Raw genomic sequence first — 22679 nt, 5'->3', positions numbered from 1 at the left:
AGAAAATGAATGTCTTCATTTTATTACTATTTAATATTTTCCAGGAAATTCTAGCCATAGTAATAAGACAAGAAAATTAAAGAATACACCATCAGAAAATAAGGGAGATATTCCTTATTTTCCATGACTGTTTACCTAGAATATCCCAGGGAATGAAGTTCATACCTTATAATTAACCATTTTTTTCCCCGAATCTCTGCTTTCATAAAGCATTTTCCAGTATGTTTCCCTTGGATAGTTATTTCTCTGAAATAAATCACACATTAAAAAAGTAGCTCAATAGTGAAATTCATGTGAGACTAAATTCAATGGCCTATTCTTGAAGTTTCTCAGTGCAAATTCGTTTACTCAGCATTCTTTGAAATTCTGTATCAAGATGAGTAGAAAGCTCTAAATAATGTACTTAGATTATTTTCTTAATCAACAAATATTTAATATCTTCAATGTGCTATTTGCTACAGTGACTGCCTTGTAAAGCTTATGGTTTAGCTAGAGAGAGACAGAACGTAATCCCATAATGACATAAACAAAGGTGAAATAGCAACTGTGATGAGGTCAAGAGGCATGCAGGGACTGTGACAGCTTCTCCAGAACAGACAAAACTGCAAGCATTTCACGTTCAAACAACAGTCTGTGCCAAGGGCCTTTGGTAAGCAGGAGCAGGGTGAGAGTCTGCCACACCAGGGAGTGTGCAGAGAGTGAGAACACGCTGAAGGTAAAGGCAGAAAGGGATTTCAGGTGACTTCAGGGAAATGCCCTCTTAATTCTAAGAGCAATGGGAAACAATTAGAACAATTTAAACCTGAGGCTGGAAGAATAAGTATACATGTTTAAAGGGCTACTGTTTTCAATTGAAAATGAATTGATAATAAGAAAAAATAAAGGAGATACAAAAAAGTATGCTAAGGGACACTTAGGCAAGAGAAAAATTAGACAAGACTGTGACGTGGAACTGCAGGAATCATATCAGGAAATATCAAAGACATTTTAGATATGATCAGAGAAAGGAGATTTGGGTACAAATAGATCTGTAGCTTGAAGCCAGTGACATAACAAAAGCAAAACATCTCTGTGTCTATTTTCCCCCATCTTCTCTGCCAAGGAGCATTCTCAAACTGAAAAGGGTAAAAATGAACGTTGCTTCAGGGTGGCTGAAACCAGGCTTCAAGGCAGCCTGGTGCAAGAATGGTTAAAGATTTGACTTCTGGTTTATATATGCCTGTGTATCAAAGGGACTTAGGTAAGAGATGAACTGCATGTGGACTCACCCTGGAGGGAGGTCTGGCAAGTGGAAGGGGCTGCAAGGGAGAGAATAGGCAAATATCTGACTTTCAGAAGGAGTAATAGGGAAGGTAGGATTTATGAAACAAAGCTTGGTGAACTTGGTTTCAATCCTGAAAATAATTCTGTAATGAATTTTAAAGCATCTGTAAATACATAGGAGAAGGTTTCATTGCAGGAAGCCACAGGAAGTTTGTGGAGAACTAACGATGTCTGATTAAATTCAGTCCCTCTGTTGAAGGGATTGTTAAGCTGAAAGAACAAGCACATTCAGCGGAGGGCCTGCCATCCACACCAGGAGACCATTTAGGAAGACTATGGGTGTCCTGGATGTCAGCACAGGGAGACTGCAACTGCTTCCCAGGAAATGTGCTATATCAGGTGATGACTGAATGAACGGTTTGTGGCAGAGATGAAAGAGCATCCCACAGTCTCCCTCCTGCTCCTCTTTCTTTTTTAAAAACTAACTTCTAAAATTGGTGTGGGTACATGGTAGGTGTGTATATTTACAGGTACATGAGATGTTTTGATACAGGCATGCAATGTGAAGTAAGCACATCATGGAGAACGGGGTATTCATCTCCTCAAGCTTTTATCCTTTGAGTTACAAACAATCCAACTAGGTTTCTTAAGTTATTTTAAAATATACAATGAAGTTATTTTTGATGACAGTCACCCTGTTGTGCTATTAAATAATAGGTTTTATTCATTAGTCATTCTTTTTTTTTTTTTTTTGATACAGAGTCTTACTCTGTTGCCCAGGCTGGAGTGCAGTGGTGCGATCTCGGCTCACTGCAAATTTTGCCTGCTGGATTCAAGCTATTCTTGTGCTTCAGCCTCCCGAGTAGCTGGGATTACATGCATGCGCCATCATGCTTGGCTAAGTTTTGTATTTGTAGTAGAGATGGGGTTTCACCATGTTGGCCAAGCTGGTATCAAACTCCTGACCTCAAGTAATCCACCTAGCTTGGCCTCCTAAAGTGTTGGGATTACAGGTGTGAGCCACCATGGCTGGCAGGTTTTATTCATTCTTTATATATAGTTTTTGTACCCATTTACTATCCTCACCTATTCGCACAACCCCGCTTCCTAATACCCTTCCCAGTCTCTGGTAACCATCCTTTTACTCTCTATATCCATGAGTTCAATTGATTTGATTTTTAGATCTCACAAATAAGTGAGAACATGTGATGCTTGTCTCTCTGTGCCTGGTTGATTTCACCTAAGATAACAGCCTGCAGTTCCATTCATGTTGTTGCAAGTGACAGGATCTCATTCTTTTTCATGGCTGAATAGTACTCCACTGTGTGTATGTACCACATTTTCTTTTTTTTTTTTTTTTTTTTGAGAAGGAGTCTCGCTCTGTCACCCAGGCTGGAGTGCAGTGGCCAGATCTCAGCTCACTGCAAGCTCCGCCTCCCGGGTTTACGCCATTCTCCTGCCTCAGCCTCCCGAGTAGCTGGGACTACAGGTGCCCGCCACCTCGCCCGGCTAGTTTTTTGTATTTTTTTAGTAGAGACGGGGTTTCACCGTGTTAGCCAGGATGGTCTCGATCTCCTGACCTCGTGATCCGCCCGCCTCGGCCTCCCAAAGTGCTGGGATTACAGGCTTGAGCCACCGCGCCCGGCCACATTTTCTTTATCCATTCATCTGTTGATGGACACTTAGGGTGCTTCTAAATCTTAGCTATTGTGAACAGAGCTGCAACAAACATGAGAGTGCAGATATCTCTTTGATAGACTGATCTCTTTTTTGAGGNATTTTTTTAGTAGAGACGGGGTTTCACCGTGTTAGCCAGGATGGTCTCGATCTCCTGACCTCGTGATCCGCCCGCCTCGGCCTCCCAAAGTGCTGGGATTACAGGCTTGAGCCACCGCGCCCGGCCACATTTTCTTTATCCATTCATCTGTTGATGGACACTTAGGGTGCTTCTAAATCTTAGCTATTGTGAACAGAGCTGCAACAAACATGAGAGTGCAGATATCTCTTTGATAGACTGATCTCTTTTTTGAGGGGTATGTACCCAGCAGTGGGATTGCTGGATCATAGGTTAGCTCAATTTTTAGTTTTTTGAGGACGCTCCAAACTGTTCTCCACAGTGGTTGTATCAGTGAACATTCCCACAGGGTATGAGGGTTTCCTTTTCTCCACATCCTTGTCAGCACTTATTATTGCCTGTCTTTTAGATAGAAGCCTCTTCTTTAACAATAGGCCCCCTGCTGCTTTGCCTTCGCCCGGCTGGAGAAGGAATGTTCCCATCTCCCTCCAGTGTGGTGAGACCATGTGATGGAGTTGCAGCAAGCAGAAGGTGAAACGACGCCATGTGAGCAAACTCACGGTCACTTCCTTAAAAAGAGTTTGCGTTTAACCTTCTCTTTCCATGCATGTGACCAGGTGAGTCAGCTTTCACCTTGCACAAGGGGTGACACAGCATGACCGGAGGAGCCCTGCATGATGGCAGGGGATCACTTCCCTCCTTTGCTGAGCTGTTCACAGCTGTTCCCCCTCATCTGAGGTTGTGCTCTCCATGGCTTCAGTTTTCTGAGGTCAACCATGGTCAGAAAATATTAAATAAAAATTCCAGAAATAAACAATTCATAAATTTTAAACCATGCACTGTTCTGAGTAGGGTGATGAAGTCTCGCACCATCCCGTTCTGTCCCGCCTGAGACATGTCTCCTCCCTGTGTCCAGCGTGTCCTTGTTGTATGGGCTCCTTGCCTGTTGGTCACTTTGATGCTGTCTCAGTCATCAGGTTCACTGTTGTGATATTGCAGTGCTTGTGTTCAAGTAACCCTGATTTGACTTCATAATGGCCCCAAAGCACAAGAGTAGTGACACTGGCAATTCAGATATGCCAAAGAGAAGCCAAATATATGCTGCAGAGAAGTTGTTAATTTCTTACTGTGCCAATTTATACATTAGATCTTATCATAGATATGTGCATGTAGGAAAAAAAAAACATGACATACATAGGGTTCTGTACTAGCTATGATTTCAGGCACCCACTGGAAGTCCTGGAATGCATCCTGCACAGATATGGGGTGACTGCTGTATCTAAAGAGAGAAAAGCTCCTTTATTTGTTTGAGCTGCTAGATCACATTGTTAAGACCGCTTTACTTATACATGTGCTAAATTGAGTGGCTTAGAGACTTTCAGAAATCAGGCTTATTATACATAAGTAAATGAATACACATATTGCATGGATATATATAAAAACATATTTATATTAACTTTCTGAGAGTTTCTTCGTGTAAGATCATAGGTTTTATCTTGTTCATGTATTTCTAATGACTTGATATAGAACTTACATCTTTAAAGGAATGCATGATATGTAATGAAATTAAGATACAAAAAAGTTTAAAAATTTGGGACAATAAGATTAATTTGATCTATTCACTTTAACAGAAACATAAAGTCTTGTTCATTGATATAAATAAAGTACATTACAAGCAAAGAAGGAAGAAATAGTACGTGACAGCAGTCATTTCAACAACAAGAGTAACAACAACAACAACACGCACATCCAAAAAAACAATCTGTAACGCAACGTGGCTAACAGGATTAGATAAGAGCATTTAGTCTTTATTACTGGAAGAATCCTGTCTAGAACAATGAAGCCATGTTTTTCAGTTTGCAGTGGGCTTTACACTTCAGAATAGGTATAAATACCAAAAGCAAACAGACCCATCTTGGTATATAGTCAAAATTCTATGAAAATGGAATGAAATGCTCCAGAGACAGGGATTCCTCATTCCCCAACTAAGGAACCATCTGGAAGCTTCCTGGTGCTAAGTGATGGGGCCGATGACTACAGGGATTGGGACAGGCAAGTTTAAAGTTTAAACCTATGTGGCAGTCTTGGGAGTTTCATCATGAAGAACAGAGTGGAAGGAACTATAGGGAAGAGAACCATTTGGAGTTATTACCATAATCGATGCAGCGGCAATGACAGCTTAAAGTGGTGTCTGTCCAGTAGAGTCACAGGCTGCATAGCGTTGTTCCTGCTACGTTATGCTGTCTAAGAAACTACCCCAAAACCTAATGGTTTGAAAACAACAACCATTTTTAATATCTCATAAAGGGGTGCTCGGGACCATTTAGTTGGCAGCTAGCATAGTCCAGAGTGCCCCAGGCAGCTTCACACTCATGCCTGGCACTGTGGTGAAGAGGGCAGAGGGCGGGCTCCCCTGGGTCCATCTCACACATCCTCTGGCTTCTCCCTCGGGCCTCTCCAACAGTGTAGCCAGATTCCTTACGTATTTCCTCAGGACTCCTGAGCACCAAGGCAGGAGCTGCAGCTCACTCCCAGGACAGCCTGGACCTGGCTAAGCCTCATTCCATCTCTCCTGCTTGTAGAGACACAGGGATCTAGTGCAGATTCAGAAGGAGGGGAACTGGATGTCACTCGCGGATGAGAGGGGCAACAGAGGACTGGTGGCCATCTTTACCACAGAGACAGGAGAATGAACACTGAGAAAAAGTTATTAGAGTCATGGGAGTAAGAATTCCAGGGACTAATGAGATACTGGTTTCAGGACAGTGTGAATTAAATGTCACATTTCAAGGTATTCTTGTAGAAACAGAGCAGGTGGAAGTAGACTCCTCTTTTGAGGAGCAAGATTAGTTTGTATTCTTAAAGCATTATTGGAAGTCTCAGAGGTCAACATTTGTTCGAGTAGGAGGGGGCTTGTGGGTTAGAATATTCTTACATTGAAGCCATCAAGTTAAATTCTTGCTTACACAAATTATTATCAGTCCAAAGGTTAGTACACCTTCCATGGCAGACAGATTACTGAGAATCCACTACTTTGAATCAGAAAATAAGTAAATTGTGCTTCATATTTTTAATATAAATTTGAAACACATGTATTCAGACATACTGACAATGCGTAGGATGCAATTGGTTTGATCCTGCAAGTCTTAGTGAAACATGATTGCTTCTTTGCACAGTTCATGGTAGAGCTGCTCAGATAGTAGATGGAAAAATATTGCTTCTATATGTTTTCAGTTTAATCTAGGTATTTGTTATTTAACTGTTAGTATTTTGAGGTATATTAATCTTGTTTGTGTAATCACAACATTTAAGAATGCTTTCACTTTTTCGTAGAAGCCTGCTTAGAGAAACTATTTCTCTCTACTATTGATTGCATCTATGCATACACCAACATCCAGTAAAAAGATACTTTATTTTAAGTGCAACAGATATCTTATCCTTATAAATTTTTGAAAAGTCTTTGATTTTCTTGGTGTAACATTGTGTATTATTTAGTCTTGTCTTGAATCCAGCATTGGAAACAGGAAACTCCAGAATACTCCTAGGGGCACTGAGATGGTCAAGCAAACAACAGCTTTCATTTTTCCCTAAAAGTTGACCCGCAACAGGGGAAAAGTCTTGCATCTGGGAAAAAAATCTGATTGGCATGCAGATGTGTATGACCTTTCTCCTTTTATATAATCAAACATGGCAGCGATCCAAAGCAGTTGAAAGTAAACCTAACAGCACTTTGACTTTTTAAATTACTATTTTTAATTCAACCAAACTTAACCTTGGTGATTATTTTCACTCCTCAAGTAAAAGATGATAGTAAGAAAAATGCTGTGAGGTGGATGTTGCTATTCCCACCATACAGACGGGTAAATACTCATTTGAAAGTTAGTTGTTCAAAGTTGATATTTTGGAAGTGCTAGAGCTAGTATTTTAACTTGATAGCATTTGAACCTGACATGTTTGACTTTGTAAACTAAAGTCTTTCTTCTACATGGAGAGTATCTTTTTATTAGGTCAGGAGGAAGGGCTCTAGTTTCATTGCTATAGATTTTTTCCACATTGTATCGTAATTGCGTCCTTACAGTGACGACCCTTTCCTTCTCCCAGATATTCAAATACAAAAGGTGTAAGGGAAAAGTGACTTATTGGTTATGTACATATTGTCCAGTCTTGAGAGATTCAGACAAACAAGAATTAGTGATGCAAAAAGAAATTGAATCTTTGTTGCTTTCTCCTTTCCTAACACTGAGAATGGGAACTCAATAATAGAAAACCTGAAACTGCTGTCTTTTTTGGGGGAAGCTCTGACTTCACTGGCTTCTTGAGTTGCAGAATAAGTCATGCTATGGAAAATGGAGTCTGTATAGTCCATCTGAGAAATAGGGCAAGAAGTGGACCTGGAGCTCACAGGGGAGAAAGGCGTCTGTTCATGACATTTTAATGTTGTAACGTTAACTAAATGCATCGGTCTGATTTCATGGTTGGACTCTAAGTAGTTCTGGAAATAATATTGAATTGACCTGAAAGAAAAACATTATAAATAAATGTAACTTGGGTGGTCTTATTGGTTACTGCTCAATTCATTAGATATCATAGACAATCTTTTCCCAATTACTGGTTACTTTAATAAGTACATGATGAAATAAAACTTTAAAGTAGCACTTTCAAGTCAGCAGAATCATGCCACTCCCATTAGCTATATAAAGGAACTTGTGGAAGACTAATGATCCCACTGAAAATAACTAGAAAATGCAGAAAAATACAAATAAAACAAGCTAATTGGTAACTCTACATCCTGGTCAGTGTTTGTATTATCAGTTGTTTGGACTTTACCCATTCTAATATTTGTTTGCTGATATCATGTTTGTTTATTTGCAATTCCCTAATAACATAATGCTGAGCATCATTCACATGCTTATTTGTCATTTGTACGTCTTCTTAGGTGAGATATCTGCACAGGTCTTTTGTCCCTGTTTTTATTGAGTTTCATTTTTTGGTGTTAAGTTTTAAGTGTTCTTTGTATATTTTGAATGCAAATCCTTTAACAGATAGGTGTTTTGCAAATGTTCTCTCCCAGTCTGTGGCTTGTCTTTACATTTTCTTAACAGTGCGTTTTGCAGTGCAAAAGTTTTCAGTTTTAGTAAGTACAAACTAACATTGTTCGTGGATTATGGTTTAGTGTTGTATCTAAATATTCATCATCAAACCCAAAGGCAGTTGTATTTTCTTTTGTTATCTTCTAGAAGTTTTATAGTTTTATGTTTTACATTTAAATCTATCTTCAATTTTGAGTTAATATTTGTGAAAGGTATAAGGTCTCTGTCTAGACTTTTTTTTTTATATGGATGTCCAGTTGGTCAAACACCATTTGTTGAAGAGACTATTCTTTCTTCATTGTTTTTTTCCCCCTTGGCCAAAGACTTGTTGACTATATTTATATTGGTCTACTTCTGGGACTCTCTATTCTGTTTCGTTGATACACTTGTGTGTTCTTTCACCAATGCCACACTGTTTTGATTCCTATAGCTTTATAGTAATTTTTGAAGTTGGGTAGTGTTAGTTTGCTAACTTTTTTCTTCTTCAGGGTTGAGTTGACTTTTCTTTCTTTTCCTTGTCCATATAGGCTTTAGAATCAGTTTGTTGATATTCACAAAATAACCTGACGAAATTTTGGTTGAGATTTCACTGCATCTACATATCACATTAGGAAGAACTGACATCTTAATAGTATTGAGTCTTTCTATACACGAACGTGGAATAGCTCCTGTTTATTTAGATCTTGCTTGATTTTTTTCATCAGGTTTTATAGTTATCCTTATGTAGATTCTATACATTTTATCCTATATTTATACCTAAATATTTCATTTTTGGTGCTCACATAAATGGTATTGCATTTTAAATGTTAAATTTCAGTTGTTCATTGCTGGAATATAGGAACAGAACTGATTTTTGTGTATTAATCTGTATTCTGCAATGTTTCTATAATTGCTTATTGGTTCTGGGGCTGTCCTTTTTTTAAAAAGGATTTTCTACATAAAAAATTACGTAATCTGTTAGCAAAGACAGTTTTATTTCATGCTTGTCAATCTGTATGCCTTTTATTTCCTTTTATCTTATTGCATTAACTTCTACTATAATTTTGATGTTAAAAAAAGTGATGAGATGAGATCTTTGCCTTGTTTCCACTCTTAGGGGAAAGCATCTAGTTTCTCTTCATTAAGTGTAGTGTTATCTGTAGGTTTTTGTAGATATCCTTTGTTGAGTTAAAGAAGTTCCACTGTATTCCTAATTTACTGAGAGTTTTATCATAAAAGATGTTGAATTTTAAGTGTTTTTAATGCATGCATTGATATGATTATGCAATTTTTCTTTCTGAGTCTGTTGATGACATGGGTTACATTAACTGAGTCCTCAATTGTCAAAGTTGACTTGCACACCTGGAATAAATCCCTCTTAGTCATGGTGTGTAATTCTTTTTACACATCATTAGATTTGATTTGTTAATACTTTGTTCAGGATTTTTTTATTTGTGTGCATTAGCAATGTTGGTCTGTAGTTTTTCTTTCTTATAATGTCTTTATTTGATTTTTGCATTAAGCCAATGGTGACTTCATAGAGTGCATTACGAAGTGCTCTGTTTCTATATTCTGGAAAAAATTACAAAAATTTGAATCATCTTTTAAAAAAATGTTCAGTTGAATTCACCAAAACAAATCATCTGGACCTGCTGCTTTCCTTTTCAGAAGATTATTGATTTAATTTCTTTAATAGTTACAGGCCTATTTAGATGATCTATTTCTCCTTGTGTGAGTTTTGATAGCTTGTGTCTTTCAAGGAATTGATTCATTTCACCTCAGTTACTGTATTCGTAGGTATAGAGTAGTTAATAATATTCTTTTACTTTCTTTATGTCCATGGAATCAGTAGTGATGAACACTTTCATTTCTGATATTAGTAATTTACATATCTCTCCTTTTCTTGGTTACTTTTACTTGAGGCCTACCAATTTTATTAATTCTCTGGAAATCATCTTGAATAATTACTAATTTTCTCTTGATGTTTATTTCAATGATTTCTGTTCGAAGCTTTATTATGTATACCCTTCAACTTTGGGTTTTGTTTGGTCTTTTTTTCTAGAGTTTTCTTCTTTTTAAAAATTTATTTATTATTGATACATACTAATTGTTCATATTTATGGAATGCATGTGATATTTTATACACACACCATACAATGTGTAATGATCAAATCAGGGTATTCAGAATGTCTGTCACTTCAAACGTTGATTATTTTTTTGTGTGGGAACATTTCAAATCTTGTCTCCTAATTATTTTGAAATATATAATAAATTATTATTAACTCTAGTCCTTCTATTGTACTATCAAACACTAGAACTTATTCCTTCAATCTAACTGTAGATTTGTACCCATTAATCAACCTCTCTTCATCCCTCCCTTCCCAGCCTTTGATAACTCTCATTCTGCTCTACCTTCATGGTGAGAACTTAGATGATTAAATTCATCTTTCCCAATACAGGCATTTAGAGCTATACATTTCCCTCTAAGAAATACTTTAGCTTCATCTCACAAATTTTGATCTATTTTTTTCCTTCTTGTTTAGTTGAATAAGTTTTTTTTTGGCTCAGCATACATCTGTGCACCTGCACTTGCAAACGATGCTTATTCTGAGTTGTTTGCAGGGGATTTGCATATGTCTGTTAGGTCAAGTTGATTGATAGTCATGTATAGCTTTGTAAATATCCTTTTAAGTTATTTTACATTGATCTTTCATCTGCACAGAAAGAGAAATAATTAAATCTCTGGACATGATTGTGGATATTTCAATTTTTTATTTAGTTCCATCAATTCTTGCTTCATTAATTTTGATTTTGTTATTATGTATATTGTTATACATTTGCAAACTATGTCTGATGAAGGACTAGAATATATGCAGAACAGTAAAAAACCCTATCAAAAATAAAACAAAAGTAATCCAATTGGAAATGGGCAAAAGCCGTGAAGAGGCATTTCATATTTTAGGATATGTGGATGCAAATAGACACATGAGAAGATGCTCAGTATCACAAATTATCAGGAAGATGCAAGTTAAAACCACAATGAGATATTACGGTAAACTCAACAAAATGGTTAGAATAAAAAATGACGACACCAGGTGATGGTGAGGATGCAGAGAAGCAGAGTCACTGACATTTCTGGTGGGAATGTAAAATGTTACAGCCACTCTGAAATATAGTTTGTCAGTTTCTTGTAAAACTGAACATGCAATTACCATATGATCTAGCTATTGTACTCTCTGGCATCTATCCCACAGAAATGAAAGCTTATGTTAGCATAAACATATGTATGGGAATGTCTATAGTATCTTTATTTGTGACAGTGAAAAACTGGAATTGGCCCTCATGGTCTTCAGCAGGTGAATGACTAAACAAACTGTTGCACATAAAATACTACTCTGCAATAAAGGGAATCATTGTTAATATGGCTAGTCCTCTGTCAGATGTAGTTTGCAAATATGTGATTATATATATGTGTGTGTGTGTGTGTGTGTGTGTGTGTGCACATGCGCGCATGCGCATGTGTGTGTGTGTATAACTTGAATGAACCTCTAGGGATTTATGTTGAGTGAAAAAAGTCAATCCCTAACAGTAACATATCCTATGATCCCATTTATAAAACATTTTTGTAATGCCAGCATTTTATAAGTGGAGAAAAGGTTGGGGAAGTGGGAGCTGAAGAGGCTGGGTGGATGGAGTCACGAAAGAGCAAGATGGAGGTCCTTGTGGTCCTTGTGATTTGGACCTGATCAGTCTTGACAGAGATGGTGCATGGATGACCTACATAGAACTTCATTCACACTCACAAATGAGTACAAGTGAAACTGTTACCTTGTCAATATCCTAGTCATGATATTATGCTATGACTTTGCAAAATATTACCATTGGGAAGACTGGGTAAAGTAGACAAATAATTTCTTCATAATATTTCTTAGAACTGCATGTGAATCTACAAATATCTCAACAATATTTCAATTATAAAAAGATTAGTCAAGATATTATTAAATGTTAAAACAATTATTTTAAATATGATTAAAAGATATTGTCCCACCATTATTTTTATTGAATTATCTATTTTTTAAAAAATAAAGAAAAGAGAGATAAGATTTACAAATCAGCTAAAATTAACAAAGAAGAAGAAAAAATAATAAAAGTGCCTAACTCATTTTCGTAAGATGAATAAAAATATTGTTTTATGATTTTAGACAAACATGGGATGTTTGTCTATGATTGACTCCTGTAATTAGTCAAATATTGGTTTAAATGTGTTCTTTAAAAACTTGAATATAAGCACTTGTAAATTAGTCTACCAGTAACAGATGTCTACTTCCCAAATCAATGCAGAATGTAATAGCCACCAGGTCTCTACAGAAAAATAAAGCCAAAACCAAACAAGAACCTAAGCATTAGATTGAAAACTAGAAGGAATTATAAAATGCAAATTCATAAAATGTGAGGATCAGAGTCAGATCAAATCTGAGAGTTTCGTTACGTGTTCAACAGTGCCCCTACACATGTTGAAATCCTAACCACCGGTACTTTAGAATGTGACCATATTTGGAAACAGGATCACTTCAAATGGTGTTAGTTAAATTAAAATGAGGTCAAACTGTAGTAGGATGGCTCCCTAATCCAACATGACAGATGCACTTCTATAAAGGAGCGATTGAGACACAGAGCACGCTACAGGGAGAACACATGTGAAAGTAAAGGCAAGGACTGGAATGATCTTCCCACAGACCAAGAGTCACCCAAGAGTGCTGGCAACCACCAGAAGCTGGGTGAGAGGCATGGGGCGGATTCTCCCTTACAGCCCTTGGAAGGAACCCTCCCAGTTGTCAGCCTAAGCTCAGCCTTCTGGCCTCCAGATCTCTGAGTGAATCAGTTTCTGTTGTTTAAGCCACTCAGTATGTGGTGCTCTGCTAGGGCAGTCCAGGAAATGAGTATATATGTAAATATTTTATGTGAAAAAATAAAGTACAATGCCTTACACTGTACTATTTTCAACGAGCACATCAAAATGAAATAATTCAGAAATACTTTAAAAAGATGTCTGGAAATACAGGAGATAAAGTAGAGACCAACCAAGAGACAAGCAAAACAACCAGTAAACGAAAAACAAATACCCAGGAATTGTAATATTGATAACGAAAGCCAAAAGCATTAGGTATGGATAAGAATACCCATTTGTATTCTTTATTTTACCAAAAAGTAAAATGTATAAGAAGACATATTAGTTATGAATATTTATACAAGTACTATTGCATCAAAATATGTACAGCAAAGACAAATGAGTAGGTACACAATTCTTTTCTATTTCTTCCTTCCCTTCCCTTCCTTTTTCTTTTCTTTTTTTTTTTTTGAGACGGAATTTCGCTCTGTCGCCCAGGCTGGAGTGCAGTGGCTTGATCTCGGCTCACTGCAAGCTCCGCCTCCCAGGTTTACGCCATTCTCCTGCCTCAGCCTCCCCAGTAGCTGGGACTACAGGCACCTGCCACTATGCCCAGCTAACTTTTGTATTTTTAGTAGAGACGGGTTTCACCATGTTGGCCGGGTTGGTCTCGAACTCCTGACCTCAGGTGATCCACCTGCCTTGGCCTCCCAAAGTGCTGGGATTATAGGTGTGAGACACCACGCCCCGCCTAGATACACAATTCTTATGGAAGCATTTAAAAGAATACCTCTAATAACCATTTATAATAAATCACATAGATAATAAAAAAGAAGAAATGACTTAAACTATTTAATTAAACATACTGAATCAATAGAAATATACAGAAATTTTTAGCCTAGACAGATCATAGTTTCTTTTTTTGGCATCTGTGAAATATTTACAGCAATTAATCATGTGTTACATGACAGAGGAGGCTCGATAAATTTCAAAATTCTGAGTTAGTTCAGGCTGGTAGCTTCCTTAGTTGCCTCTGTATTGGAATTACCTGGAAAAAAATGTTTTAAGAATATTCCTGTGCAATTTCCGCCTAGGTCTTTTGTACCCATTTATTGTTTCGTCTATTGGATATGCGCTTTATGGCAGACACTGCACTAGGTGCTGAGGACGCTGCAGTAAATAGGAGAAAACCACCCTAGCTTTCATTTGCTTTCACAGAGGGCCAAATGCCATGGAGGAAGTAAGAGAGCAGGTAACAAGATGCAGAGCAATCGGCGACTGAGGAACTTGTTTGTGGAGTGGTCTGTGAAGACCTTTGGAGGGAGTTGTATCCCCGTGCAGTGGGTGAGTTCAGAGTTGACGATGACACCCGGAGTCTCTAGAGAAGAAATGCGTAAGCAGGAACCACAGAGGCAGGTGGCGTGACCTCAGGGGAGCTGGCATGGGCCCACCCAAGCAGGCCGCCATGGAGGCAGATAGAGGAGGAAAAGGCGGTGAGGGAGGGGAACCAGCTGGGGAGGAGGGGAAACCCTTTGGTATAGTCTCCTGTCCTCATGGGCGCCTAGAGGAGAAAGAAAAAGGAAGAGAAAGAAGGAAAGCCCAGAAAGTGAAGGTAGAATGCGGGGCAGCCTGGAGACCCCTGACGCGCCTGGCAAGAGCACTTCCGGGGTCGGGGAGGGCGGAATTCCACGCAGAACCCGCTGAAGAGTAAAGGGAAGTTTGCGGGGGTGTTGAGCACTGAGGAATTTTCATTTTTCTACATCTCTCCAGGGTAGGATTTAGATGCAAAACGTAGAAGGAAATGGTGATTGTTAAAGTAATTGAAAGCACTTGGAAATAAATAATATTCTGAATGTACTCTGGATCAAGCAGGCAGTTGAAAAGATGGTCATTGGAGTATTTGAAATATGACAATGATAATAACATCGGAGAGACATTTTCAAAAGCTGCCTACACAGTTTTCAGACTGAAGTACCTGTTTTATTTTCTTTTTATTATTTTACTTTAGAGAAAGAAAAGGATCAATATAAATGCACCAAGATTTTGTTTCAGGCTTTTAGAAGAAAAAAAAAAAAACACCTAAAACAAATAACATGGAAAAGGAGACAGAGAGGGAAAAACCCAATAAACTGAAAAATAGTAAGATGGTAGAAACGATAAAATCAAGAGTTGGTCTTTGGGAATAACTTGTGAGGAATGGAAAAGCTCAAGTTTTACGAATGCAGTTAATTATAAAATTATGAAAAAATGACTAAAAAGAAATGAATTAGATAGGTGGGAGACTTTCACATGTTACAGGAAGGCACTATGAAAAACCGTATTCTAAGCAATTATAGTCTTGGTAAAAAGGAAACTTTTTTCAAAAATCAAAATTTACGAAACTGGCTGCAAAAGAAGAGAAGAAAAAATATGCAACATCACTAATCATCAGAGAAATGCAAATCAAAACCACAATGAGATACCGTTTCACAGCAGTCAGAATGGCTACTGTGAAAAAAACAAAAAACAATAGGTGCTGGGGATGTTGAAGGGAAAAGGAAACATTTATACAGTATTGGTGGGAATGCAAATTAGTTGAGCCATTGTGGAAAGCAGTTTGGAGATTTCTCAAAGAACTTTAAACAGAACTACCATTTGATCCAGCAATACCACTACTGGGTATGTACCCCAATAAATAAATACATAATTCAACTAAAAAGACATGTGCAATGTTCGTTGCTTTGGTATTTGGAAAACAGTTCACATCTTCACAAATTTGACTCCAGATACATTTGCAAAGCAAAATAAATAAATAAAATTAACAAATAATCAAGAGGAAATATAGGTTAATACATAAAGTAAGATAATAAATACAGAAACTGATATAGTTGACTACCCAAAAATGTAAAAGGAGATGCATGTACAAAATAAATCAAAATTGAATGAAACAAATTGATGTATTTAATAGCCACAAAGGAGAAATATTTATACTATATGAAGAAATCATGCAAGCAATTAGAAAAACCATCATAAACATAGTTGGTTAATGGAGGAAGTACATGGAAAATTTTTATAACCTACTAACAAACACATGGGGAAAGTTAATTATAATAATAATCTAATAAAATTTTATAAATATTTCCAAAAATGACAACACATTGCTGGTGAACATCTGGTAACCAGTGTTAAAGATTGCTGGACTGTTTCAATTACGTTGGAAAACAATTTAGTGACATGTATCAGTATCCTTTTACTTAGCATCTTTCTACCTAGTTTTGATTAGGTTAAATTTTGACCTAATTTTGCTTTTGAAATAAATCCTAAGAAGTTACCACAAAATATGAGGAAAATTTTGTGTATAAGAATGCTCATAATGGCAAAACAACATTGAGTACTATTTAAGTGGTGACAAGCATTAGAGAATGGGAAGTGAATGGGCACAGGACAGAATATTATTGTCACTGCCCGTGATGTTTACAAGGCATCTTCTATCATAGGAGGAAATTCCATCACGAAAGTTTACCTGTTGCAAGGGGACACTGGGGTTCACTTCCTTCCCTTTCTATTTCTCCCTGTCTGTTTTCCACATTATCTAACGTGATCCTGGGTGACTTCTAGAACAAGAACATGCATAGTTTTGAGGAGAAAGAAAGCCAGCGCCCGAGTGTGTGTTTGTGTAGGTGAGCGTGTTCTCCAGGTCAGACGGGTCTGGTGATGGGAAGACCATCCCACCCTAAGACATGCACATCCAGTGTCAGCAACAGAGCCCGTGAGTGAGTTGTCACGAATGTTGCTTCTCAGGGAGTTAACCGGAACTAAATGTTTGGGATTATTTCTTCAGATTACAGCAATCAAGGCATCGTTCTGAGACCTGCATTGAAATACCACGTGGAGTCCTTGCTCATCCCCATGAGTGCTTTGGGTTACACTGTGATGTGTGTGCAGCTGTATATGGGCCTGTTGGGGCTGATACAGCAGTCATTCTTTCCAAGAGATCTTTGATCTGCTGAAAGGTGACTACAAAGCTGATAGCCAAGGTACCAACACAGGGAGAGTTTCACAGTGTGGCATGTTAGAAGGGGCGGTTCCCAGGGGCTGCTTTGCTGAGTGTGTAATAGCTAATTGGGCCTGCTAGGGTCAGCAATTAGCTTGGAGCTGTTCAGAGCTTCTGACAGGGCCACCTTTATCTGTAAACCAGATCTTCATTGAACAATAACGCCGCAGCCAGTCAGGGAGACATCCACGCAGCACAAAGCAGGCTGCATGTGTCAGGGTAGACAGAGCTTTTCCCCGGGCTGTGGAATTCCGATGTCCTCTTCGCAGTGGAGCCCAGCGATCACCTGGCTCCCTCAGAGCGACACTTGGCGGGTCCTTCATGAGAGGAACGTCATTTCCCTTAGTCTCAATGACAGAGTTGTTTCTCTGACTAAAGATTACTTATTGGAAAACTAAGGGTGATATTTTCTTTTCAAACAGTGAGGAGACTATAAAAAACTTCACTTCGAAAATGATCTTCCAGCGTTGTTTTAATAAGAGTGAAGTTTGGGAAATAAAACTTAGAAACGTTATCTCCGGGAGGTCTGAAAATTTTCCTTGTGCTTTTGATAGTTGAGAAGGGAACGTGTTCGTCTTTGTGTCAGATCCTTAACCTCTTTTCCGTCCTTTTGTTTGTACTTACATTTTGAGAAAGAAAACAATGGTCCCTGTTCACAAGAACCCTTTTTCTCCTCCCTAAGAAAATAGCACTTCTACAATGTTACCTTCCTCGAGCTTCATGGCCGAGCTGTGGGTTTCTTTTTAATTTATTTTATTTTGTTTTTCTTGGGGTGGGGGGGCCGTGGATGGGCTTACCTCAAGTAGGGTGGTCTACTGGCAGAAGGCGTTATCTGGTGTTGGAGGTATGGCCGCCATGTGGGGCCCTTTACACCTGATCTTGGAGTTCAGTGGAGATCAGGCACACCCTACCTGATTTCCCAAACACCACTGCCCAGTGAGCCTTTTTGACTTTTTTTTTTTAATTATTTTTTTAGAGACAGAATCTCCCTGTGTCACCCAGGCTGGAGTGGCATGGTGATAGCTCACTGCAGCCTTGATCTCCTGGGCTCAAGCAAACCTCTTATGTCAGCCTCCCAGGTAGCTAAGACGACAATTGCATGCCACCACACCCAGCTAACTTTTTAGTTTTTCATAGACATGTGGTCTCTCTATGTTGCCTAGGCTGGTCTCGAATTCCTGGGCTCAAGCCATCCTCCTTGGCCTCCCAAAATGCTGGGCTTACAGTGATGAGCCACTGCACCTGGCCTGCCCAGGTGAGTCTTATGTCAGCCTCACCCCATCCTTCCCTGAGAGATACATCAAGAAGGGAGAGACACCTCGACAGTCTGTGGATGACAGTTCTATAATTTCAGCATTATTTTAATGCAATCAATGTAAGTGCCTGATATATTTATGCAGCTTCATTTTACACGTGCTTTTTCAGATAGTTGATTTGTGCTTGTCTGCTAGATTTCAATAACTTGCCCCTCTCTCTCTCTTTTTTTTTTTTTTCTGTTTGTCCCCTCCCAGTTGTTCTCTATCCTTGATGGAAAAAAATCCAAAGTACTCCTACTATGCTTTCTGTTCCCTGCAGCCTCTTTTTTGCAAGGAAGCCCTGTCATGCAAGGGAAGGCCAGACGGATGAGATTCCGTCTGGCCCCTCTAGCTAAGCTGTTCCGCACAGCGAGTGTATGGGAACGAGGCTGCTTTGAGCTAACTTTGCCAACGCTCTGCTGGTGAGGTAAGCCAGGGATGAGCCCCTGATGGTGTTCAGGGATCTCCTTCAAGAGCATAAAAGGGAGCTGATTGATGAGGTCTGTGCATCTGTTCACTCTCTCCCACCACAGCTCCTGCCCCAAGTATGTCAATACCCAGGGGCAAGGGGTGTGGAAGTGGGGAGCAGGTTTAATGGGTGAATTTACTTGCAGTAAAGAAGTTCTTCTCCTTGTCTTGGTCACCATTTGTTCACCAAGAAACTAGCATTTCCTATCCTACTAAAAGTTTACAGTTTTTTTCCTTCTTCTTTTTTTTGGTGAGCACGTTTCTGCACTGTTGAGCTGACAGCTGAAATCTGTCCTCCTCCTGCGTGTGATGTCAGCTGTGGGCCAGCCTGGCAGTCTCCGAGAGAAGAGGACGGGAAAGCTAGGGGGAGAAGGGAGCGTGTTAAGATTGTGACCAGACCGACTGAAACTGTGTGTCATGTGTCACAAACCCCACAGCCTGGCAGCTCTCTGTGGAGGGAGCTTTGTCTCTCATGACATGTCCAAAGGCTCGCGGGAGGCCAACCCGCACCTGTAGCTCTCCTGGCTGACTGGCGACCAGGCAGCCTCCAGAGAGAGAGAGAGAGGGGGGAATGGGCAAGAGCTGAGACTCCAGCAACAGCAGGAAATGGGCTGCGTTGCCGACAGCCGGCTCCACCAAGAGTTATTTCTAAAATCTGGGTTCGAAGACGATGTGCAGTCAGGTACAAACTGACAGACGAACAACCTTCTTCCATCTCGTGGCTGCTCCCTTGTTTACAGTGCTTTCAGACTCCGTGGAAGATTCTCTAAAGGTACCTGAGTGGTGTCTCATAAGAGTCCGGGCTGCCAAGCGCTTCCCGTGTCATTTCTAACAGGTGTGGAAGGAGCCAGGTGGAAAATGCTGGAGTGCAGAAGTGTCTGTCCGAAAGGCTGTGATGACAGTGATGAGCAAATTACTTTATTCCTACCATTATACAATAAAACACTACACCGTTCTTGTGTTCGTAGGAGAACAAATTACTGTTTCTCCATTTCCATTCATTTTCTATTTTTAAAATAAAAACTTTATATAAGCATAGGATACTTAAAAGAACTAAGATATATTTTGGCTTGTGTTTATATATGGACATGTTTAAAAACATAGCATTTTAAAATTGGTAAAATAGGTAAAAATAACTGGAGAGGAAGTTTCATACTTGACAGAGATGATGATGAAGTGTTCAATGCGCCGGGCACGGTGGCTCACGCCTGTAATCCCAGCACTTTGGGAAGCCAAGGCAGGAGGATCACTTGAGGTCAGGAGTTTGAGATCAGCCTGGCCAACATGGTGAAACCCCATCTCTACTAAAAATACAAAAATTAGCCAGGTGTGGTGGCAGGTGCCTGTAATCCTAGCTACTTGGGAAGCTGAGGCAGGAGAATCACTTGAGCCTAGGAGGCCGAGGTTGCAGTGAGTCAACATCACACCACTGCACTCCAGCCTGGCTGACAGAGTGAGATACTCTGTCCCACAAAAAAAAAAAAAAAGAAAGAAATATTCAATGCACACAATCGGAAAGAAGAGAGGACTCAAGGCTCTGGGCCCACAATAGCAGGGAATCCGGGACCCTCCTGGTGAGAAGGCAAAATGAGAATATGCAGCCTCTGTCCTCATGGAGGCCATGGGTGCAGAGTAAAGGGAGAAACTGGCCACTTGGCATTGCATGGACAGTCTGAGGATCTCACTTTCTAGCAGGTCATTGTGGCATTGATCTCTGCTGCCCAGACATGGGTACCCACAGCTTGATGGGGTCACTGTTTTTGGGTAGTGATTCCAATGTGTCACCTAAGCTGTCACCCAGGGGCATCAAGGCCCACCAGCAACACAATTACTCAACAGGCGAAAATACAACCCTGTTGTAACATCTGACACCAACCCCTCCCTGACACCACAGCAACAGTCAGGACACATTTAGGAGATTTTCTTTTTGAACTGTATCACTTTGGGACCTTTCTTTATCAATTACAATAATTTTTACCTTTGTCATTTAGTAAAACTCTGTGGTCCCTGGTTATATTTAAGATACAAACTTTGTATAATATCAAATATATATATGTAAACATGCATACATATCTGTATGTATATGTGTATGTATGCATACATGCATGTAATATTTGTTGATTTCAAATTAATTATATTTTGATAATTGTAACACTCTAGATTTGCTTTGAAATTGCCAATTTTAAAAAAGATGCCATTTGGCCTGTCACCAATGGGCATTTAGGTTGCTATTGTGAATAGTGTTGCAATGAACATACTGTGCATGTCTCTTTATAAAAAAAAAGATGTATATTCCTTTGGGTATATAACCAGTTATGAGATTGATGGGTCAAATGGTATTTCTGGTTCTAGGTGGTACATGTACACCATGGATCATGAGATCATGTCCTTTTCAGAAACATGGAAGCTATTAGCCTCTGCAGACTAACACAGGAACAGAAAACCAAACACCACATGTTATCACCTATAACTAGGATTTGAACAATGAGAACACATGGACACAGGGAGAAGAACAAAACATATTGGGCCGGTTTGGGGTACAGTGGGAGGGAGAAATAGCTAATGCATGTGGGACTTAGTACCTAGGTGATGGGTTGGTAGGTGCAGCAAACCACCATGGCACAATGGCACACGTTTACCTATGTAACAAACCTGCATGTCTGGAACTTAAAAAATTAAATTAAATTTTTTTAAAAAGATGCAATTTGGTAATCATTATTTTTTCAATTGTTATATATTTTATTTCCCTGGCTTTTGATTTGTGGAATATTTTATATATTAAGGAAATAATTTAATTTGTCAAAAGTTTTCACAACTTTTGGGTTTGCCATTTACATTCTATTTTTGTTCATATTGGGTTTTTTTGGGGGGTAATTAAAAATGTTGCAACCAAATGTTTGTAATGTTTGTATTCCTTTATTAATTCTTTTATTATTATTATTTTTTGAGATGGAGTTTTGCTTTTTTCACCCCGACTGGAGTGCAATGGTGCGATCTTGGCTCACCACAACTGCTGCCTCCTGGGTTCAAGCGATTCTTCTGCCTCAGCCTCCCAAGTAGTTAGGATTACAGGTGCCCACCACAAACACCCAGCTAATTTTTGTATTTTTAGTAGAAATGGAGTGTCACCATGTTGGCTAGGCTGGTCTCAAACTCCTGACCTCAGGTGATCCACTTGCCTCGGCCTCCCAAAGTGCTGGGATTACAGGCGTGAGCCACTGCACCTGGCCTCCCTTATTAATTTTTCCTTTGATCTTATGCTAAAAAGCCCTTTTCTCCTCTAAATCTTCCAGCTATTTTAAATTGTTGTATCTTTATTTTCTTGGTTTCCAATGAACTATTTGGTCCTTCTTTTGTTTATTATGGAACATGGTACACACTACATTTATGCTCCTTAATTCACTGATAGTCTCTTCAATGATGAGAAATGCATGCCTTATTATATGCTAAAGTATACAGAGAATTTGACCTGTTCATGGCCTTCCATTCTGTTCCATTATTATGCCTGCCCTGCCTTAAGACTATTAACTGATGTTTGGCAAAGTCAGTTGTATGCCTGCCTCATACTTTTGTTCCCGAAATATTCTTTGTATTTTCACCTGCTTATTATTCTCTAGGTAATTTATAATTTTGATTTCAATTGCTTTAATTTGTGGGAAAATGACATATCATTTCAAATGTTCATGCATCCCATAGATAAATATGATTTGTATGTTTTCCTTTATTCAAGATTTTATGTATTTCAAGGCTTTTAAAAATCTTCAGAATTTTAAAATTTTATGTTTTATTTCTTGGTGGCATATGCTTTGGTTGGAATTATGATAGGGATCTCTTTTAGTAATATCTTCTGCTAGAATTTTACTGGTAT

At 38.9% G+C, this 22679-nt stretch overlaps 1 long non-coding RNA gene across 2 annotated transcripts in view; it reads left to right on the top strand.

Moving 5' to 3' along the window:
- The first annotated feature begins 604 nt into the window (after positions 1–604).
- LOC108525039 (uncharacterized) overlaps positions 605–22679 on the top strand; it is a 34291-nt gene continuing 12216 nt past the window's right edge. For both annotated transcript variants that reach the window (XR_001884198.1, XR_001884197.1), the window contains exons 1-2: positions 605–715; positions 14234–14359. This is a non-coding gene — a long non-coding RNA (uncharacterized LOC108525039). The remainder of the gene's footprint in view (positions 716–14233; positions 14360–22679) is intronic.

The sequence above is a fragment of the Rhinopithecus bieti genome, unplaced genomic scaffold, assembly GCF_001698545.2.
Source record: "Rhinopithecus bieti isolate Rb0 unplaced genomic scaffold, ASM169854v2 scaffold_84002, whole genome shotgun sequence".
In the NCBI taxonomy this organism is placed as follows: domain Eukaryota; kingdom Metazoa; phylum Chordata; class Mammalia; order Primates; family Cercopithecidae; genus Rhinopithecus; species Rhinopithecus bieti.
Note: the sequence above shows the minus strand (reverse complement) of the source record. Positions and strands in the feature narration are given on the sequence as shown.